General features: G+C 43.4%; 1 long non-coding RNA gene across 1 annotated transcript; it reads right to left on the reverse strand.

Annotated features, from left to right (window-relative positions):
- Nucleotides 1-334: 334 nt before the first annotated feature.
- LOC133209664 (uncharacterized) lies at nt 335-5,878 on the reverse strand. The gene is made up of 3 exons (XR_009724727.1): nt 5,634-5,878; nt 2,964-3,158; nt 335-1,755 (listed from the first exon to the last, which is right to left on the reverse strand). It is a non-coding gene; the product is annotated as an uncharacterized LOC133209664 (long non-coding RNA).
- Between the last annotated feature and the right edge of the window lie 937 nt (nt 5,879-6,815).

Here is a 6,815-nt window from a genome sequence, read left to right on the forward strand (position 1 = left end):
GTACTTTTGCTGGTAAGACTTTGTTTCCCACAGAAGTGATAATTAGTTGTGTTCCATTAAAAAAATTCCCAGTCATTCCCAGTAAAGTGTGGCCCACTGTTATACATCATTATATCACCACCATGTCTACTGAAAGATTTGTTCTGGATATCTTCTTTTTCTACTAATCTTAGACAAATGTTATGAGAAATATAAAGTACATTGGGGGGATAAGGGGTGATTCCTCAACAGCTTGAAGAAATCTATTGCTGTAAAAAACAATTTTCTCTGTGCTGCTAACATGGATAGTTTAACTCGACCTGACTTTCAACATCTTTTTCAGTGTCACTTTCCTTTGTAGTAGGATAAAATGTCTCTGTCCCTTTTCTTAGACAAATGATCTTCCTAGGTAGGCTCTTTTCAATGTAATTTTTACATCGCACTTCAGGTATGAAGTGCTCTTGAAGACTTTATTTGTCTGCTATCTTTAATTACAATCCCATATAGAATCCACAGTAATTTTTTATTAAATTATGGTGCTACCTGTTCTGCCTCTTTCAATTTTTCTTCACTCCTGTGCTGTAGTTTGCTTATCTCCACAATGGAGCCCTGTATGTCTGAAAATGAGGCCCTGTATGTCCATGGCTTTTCTTCCAAAGCCATTGTCACAGCAGCTCAGCAGACGATTCATGGCTGAGGCAGGGGTGACTAACCAAAATGCCAAAGGCAGTCCAGCCCCCTAAACTGTGTCCAATATGCCCAGGAAAGATCCTTACAGCTTTTGGGACTGTGGTACTCTGGCTGTACCTGCTATGCTGATGATCCCCTGCCTTGCCAAAGAGGTGCATTTGCTTCAGTATTTGTCTTTTTTTCCACATTCATGGTCATAGCTTTCATTTCCCAGTTGTGTCAGTATGTGTGGTCCAGGTGTGACTTGGCACTTTCACACCCATCTTCTTCGCTTCTTCCTTGTCTGCTGGGAGGTCCTGCTTCACACAGAGAAGTGACTCCTGGAGTAGTCAGCCAGCCACACTGCTGTATGAGGATAAGCATGGGACAAGTTAACTGCATCAGCTGCTGAGTCCCCCTCAGGCAGTGAGTGTCACAGTGAATTCTGAGTTGGGAATATCTGGACAGGGTTTGAGGAATTTATTAAGAAAACAATAGGATTGAACAATTGCACAGAGTCAGAAAACACCATGTGGGAGGTATGTATAGTCTGAGTTCAGCCCCTCCACATCCCTGTAATGCCTGACACCCTGTAATTACAGGCTCATAGACATGACTGTATTTAAATGTTTCACTTCAACCATAGATCCACAGAGACAGCATCTCATTTTGGTGTAGCAATCCTTAATTTCTTTGACCTAAGCCTACCAAATGTGTCTTTTGACTTTGGCTTTTGACACAATCCATTCTTCTTCTCCATTTCCCAAATAGTCTGTGGAGCCAGACTAATCGCCACTCATTAAGTGCCCATTGTGTTTCTATTTCCATGTCCCATGGTAACAGACACTTTTATTGTGATTATTCATCTGCTGTTCTTTCATTAATGAAACATTTAGATTTCACTGCCACAAGGCTTTTCAATAACCTTACATTGTAAATACACTTCCAAATGCAAAGCTATTCTTTGGTATGCCTAGCAGTGACACTTGAGAGTCTTTTCTAGCTTCTTGCTTGGCCAGTGACAGTAAGAAATGCCCACTGCAGGAACTGATGATCTCCATTCCCCCTTGATGGGGTAGTTCTCAGTTTACTGCAGCCTACATGCACCTGAGAAAGGAGACATAAGGGGAAACACCATCATTCGTTCTTAGCATGTCTCTTCCTCCCACCATGAGCTCTAGTATGAGGGTACTTGGAAAAAGCTTCCCACACCTTTGGGATCTAACTGATTCCCTCTGCTGGTATGTATTTGCGTTAGCTTGTACCAGATTGTGCATGTATTACCTGATGTCATTCAGATAGGTTTAGTACGTCAGATGAGGGGTATGTTTATTAAGGGAATGCCCCTACTGCTGCATAAGATCTGGGCTGTCATCACTGCCAGGTCCCAGCTGTGCCTCCAGGTGAGCTGGCCATCTTGTTCTGCCTGGAAGGCTGTGTGCAGATCAGCTGTCCAAGCTCTTTGGCTCAGTCTATTTTTCCCCTTAATTAAGACCAATCCTGTTATCTAGAAGCTGGAGAAAATTAAGACACGTTTAGCCTTGCATTGAATAAGTGTGTTTATGAACATTCTTGGTAGCATAAAAATGATTTTTCCAGGAAGACTGTCTCCTGGACTGCTTGCCCTCAAGGACTGTCTGTTTTTATATGTCTGGTTTGGAGGATAACTGAGTGATCTTTCCAGGCACAGAGACCACCATATAGACTGAGTTATGGACTATGCCTTTTGTCTTATTTTATTTGAGGTCTGTAGTGACAAAAGAAGAGAAAGAAAACCTATCATTGGCAATGCTCATTTTTATAGATCATATTCCTCAAAGCAAAAATCTGTCAGCGGGATGGTGAGGATGATGGCAATTTTTTAATAGGGTGGGAAGCTGTCCTTTGCTTAATCCTGTGAGAAGGAATCTGAGTCAGTCCTCCACTAAGTTCCTCACTGTCTCTTTGGCTCCTTCCATATTGGTCCTTCTTTCCCTCCTCTTTAACCCCTTAGACACGTGCTTTTTTCTGTTGCAGATTAAAAAATAGGTCTTATTCCCTTCAGAAATAAACTCCACATTTCTACTTGCCTCTGTAGTTACAATAGTGGAAAGTGGTGTTGGAGTTGTCTTGCAGGTCTGTCACTCACTGTCTACACATCCATAACACTGAAACCCTGGCAGTCTCCCTGCTGGCTGCCTCTCCTTTTTCAGGTTCAAGCTTTTCCTCACACATCTTTTTTATGCGTTCACTTACCATCTTGATCCATTTATTATTGCCTGTATCTCTGTAGTCGAGTCTATTTTTGCTTGGAAACCCAGGCTGTTTTCACTCACCCTGCACTGCCACCTCTGTAGCCTGTGTATGAGGTGCCTCAGCAAGGAGCCCTTCCCAGTTTGACCGTGCACCTCCAGAGCCCAGGACTTCTCAGAAAGGGGAGGATGGCTGTTTTCTGCTTGTAATACAGGAGCATTTCCAAGTCCCTGCTGCAGAGCAGGTCCCTCCAGACAAACATCTTCACAAGGTGGTGCCTGCCCAAAACCACGGATAATTGGAGTGTAAGGAAAAAGACCATGAGAGAAACAACAGGTTTGTGGCACACAAGAAAATAGTGAGGTAATACACAGGGAGTAAACTTATATAGCAAGATAATGAGGTTATAGTAACCTATAATGAAATTATTCCCCAGAGGCTTGTTTTTATAAGAACTCTAATGTGCACTCAAGGTTTTCATCATGCTGCTGCCAGCCCTGAGCCTCACTGCCACTGCCCTCTGTGTCTGAAGGACTGAAACAGGCCTGCCTATTGATCATGAGTTTGCAGAGGAGCAGACGGCATGAAAACGCTGAGCTTTGGACTAGGGGTGCGTTCAGTGTTTTCAGAGGAAGGTGAGAACAGCTCCTGGAGTGGCTGTGGCGAGAGCAGATTCAGCCTGCCTGACTGGAGTGATGGAGATGCCTTTCAGAATTCAATCTTTCAGCACAATTCTCACATTTTAGCCAGCTGACAGCCTGCTCTTTGCAAGGGCATCGGTGTAACTGTGTGAACACGGTCCTTTCAGATCCCGTCACTATTGTGCACTGCTCTGTAAACTCAATACACTGAGGTGGAAGTTCACACAGATCATCGTCTTTTATACATTTCATCACATGCATCATTCTCATTTTATAGCCAAGTCACCTGAATTTGACCTGAGTTGTCACAATAAGACAGATTCCGCAAGCTTTGAGGCGAATAGATTTGTTTTAGAAAACAAATCTACTATTTTCCCTAAGCCTTGAATTAGCTTGATTTATACACAGAAAAGGCACCTCTGGGACATTTTTGGGATAACTGACATGGGTCCACTATTGAACTATGAATAATATGCGGGGGATGAACTGTTCCAGGTCATGCAAGATCATTTAAAAAACAAAGAAGGCTGGGGGAGAGGGGGGGAAACAACATGAGAAAATCCTTGGTTATTTACAAGCGTTGACCACATGGACAGACTGGCATTGATATAGTGACAGTCTTAGAAATGCATTGCATGGAATTGCATGTCTTGTGTAAGTATGTTTATGTTAATTGTAAAAGGTTACTGCAGTCTAACCAGTTGTTCAATAGTGAAGAGATCAAACGTATCATCACATACCTTATCTACATAAGAATATTACCAATTTAGTTCAACTTGGTGTTGCATGACTGTTCTCATTTAATTTAAGAATATATTTCAATTTATTATCAACCTGCCTTGAACTCACATAAAATGAAACAGAAAAAGACCTGTCTCGGGAGATTGCTGAATTAACCACACACTTTCAGAGCAACTTGTCTCACAGGGTGCGGTTCCTGTGGCAGTCTTATAGACATCTTTATCCATCTGAAGAGGTCATCACAATCTGAATATCAGATGAATGCAGGGCACAAATCATTCCATCTTAATGAAGATGCATAAATAAAATCAGTTGAATTGTACTACATGGGCACCTCTCTTCCTGTTACACCTAAATGGAGCTAAAAATACGCTGAGATATTCCACCTGTTGTTCCCATTTAGGAGGAGAAATGGTAACTCAATAAAGACAGTTTCCTGAAGCGTTTTGATTTAATTGAAAAAGCATCATGTGACCTAAAAAGGTGTTTGTTGCTTTGGTTGTTTTCTGATCCATTTCCCCCCAGAAAGAATAAGGGATGAACTTGGGACTAAAATCTGACAGGGTGTTAAGCTGTCTTCGTGAGACATGTTAAGCTGCTCAGTTCCAAAATGTTTGTCATTCTGATTGGTTGGGTAGGAAAGCTTCAGGGTGCAGAGGCCAGGCATGGGGTTTGACAGCCATGTCTTGTAGCTAAGTCTAGCCTAACTGATCCAATATGCTGCAGTCCTGGAGAAGAATGTTTGGCAAAAGATAAGATGCTGGACTTGGTGGACTTGCCTGGTAGAGGGGTTCCTGTGGCTCCCATAGAACAGTGTGAACTCTGGTATAGAGCACAGCTGGTGAAACAATTAAAAAGTAGAGCCCATAGTGAAATAATTTTCCAGATTCAATAACTAGCTCTAATTAAGTACTGGGAGAGCTTTTCAAATTCCACAGGCTTCTGGGTGTTTAAATTTTTCTGACATCCTCCTATTATCTGAGATATTAAGGTAGTTAAAGCCTGAGAAAAATGTAAGCTATGTCTGCATATTTTGTGTGGTGCTACCAGTTAATCCCAAGGCTTTCTCCAGGAATCCAGTTCTTAGTCTGGGATTTAGAAAAATGACATTAATGTTCCTTTGCCTCCAACTCTACATCCATTATGTTTAAATTACAGTCTCTCTCAGCTTGACTGCTATAAGTTCCTGCTCTTGTGTCTCTTGGCACATGTTTCTCTCTCATCAGTCTGCAAAAATGCTGCCCACCTTGTCCTTCTCTCTTGTGCTCTCTACATCATCCCCACCTGAAGCCATTCCATGACCTTCCTTCCCACCTGCCTCCCATCCAACTCAGTCCTGGCTCCTTTGCAACCTTGCCAAGAATCATTCACCCATGCTTTTGGTCTGGGTCTCCACTTCAGATCCTCCTCTTTCTTGACCTCCTGCCCATCCCTGTGTTTTCCCGAGCTGTGAGATTTTGAAGGAGTCTGACTCCTTCAAGAATCAAGAACAGGGTCGTGCAGCACACGGCCCAGTCAATGAGGAGAATCAGGTCAGAGGCAAAGGCTGGGGTGCTCCTCATTCCTCAGGAGGTAATTGCATCTACCCCTTCTGCTGAACCCACCAGTGATCCAACTAGTGGCAACCCAAATATGTAGATTAACAGAAGACCTGAGACCCAGCATTCATACAGTATTTAGGGTCACAGCTGCAGGCGATTTTGGCAATGTTTAGAAGGATGAGACCCTGTAAAGGGTATAGGGAGCTGCACCTTTGGGCCCAGAAGCCAGTGTTGATTATGGGAGAAAACTGGCCTTCACCTGCAATTCCAGCAGAGCAGGTGCTGCAAATCTAAAGCTTTGATGTGGATGTCTTGGCACATAGGACATGTGATGGAGCTGAAGTGATGAACCCCTGTTTCACTGGAGCTCCTTTCCCTGCTCATAAGTGCAGCTTTGGAAAAAATGGTTTGGGGGCTGGGAGTACCTGCTCCTTGGGCTCTCACTTCATGGACACTCAGTTCTAGATTCCATCAGCTCCCTGGGTGAGAGCACCCAGAGAGACCAGCCAAATACGACACTGTGCATTTTGCTGGGTGAGATTAGCAGGAGAAAAGACTTTCAGTACCAAACTACTGAAAGGTCCAATACAGACAAGTGCACAAGGCAGGATCTTCCCCATCCAATGCCCATAGTTTCAGCCATCACATTTGATGGGTCAAGTGCTAGGTTGTAGATAAATTTTACTGTGGGTTTATTCTGCAGAGCATCCCGTAGCCCTGGCTTACTAACCTGTAGCCAGGAACTCACTTGGCCTGGGTGCTCTGAGCTCTTCTGCCTAAAACCCAGCCCACAGCGGCTAAATGGTGCACCCTGGTATATCCCTATGAGCTGGAAGTAAGCCCAAGTCCCTCCCAGGAGACACCTCCTTGTTAGTGTAGGCAGTAAATAGCAGAGGAAAACATGAAAGGGAAAGGTGAAATACAAGAAAGTGCAGCCAAGATGAACTTCAGTAATAAGCAGAAGACACAAGAGAAATGACCAGAATGAGAATATGCTCAGAAATGCTGCTAA

Source organism: Neopsephotus bourkii, unplaced genomic scaffold (assembly GCF_033783945.1).
Source record: "Neopsephotus bourkii isolate Nb327-2 ecotype Australia unplaced genomic scaffold, CSIRO-AGI_Nbou_v1 NB_53, whole genome shotgun sequence".
Taxonomy (NCBI): domain Eukaryota; kingdom Metazoa; phylum Chordata; class Aves; order Psittaciformes; family Psittacidae; genus Neopsephotus; species Neopsephotus bourkii.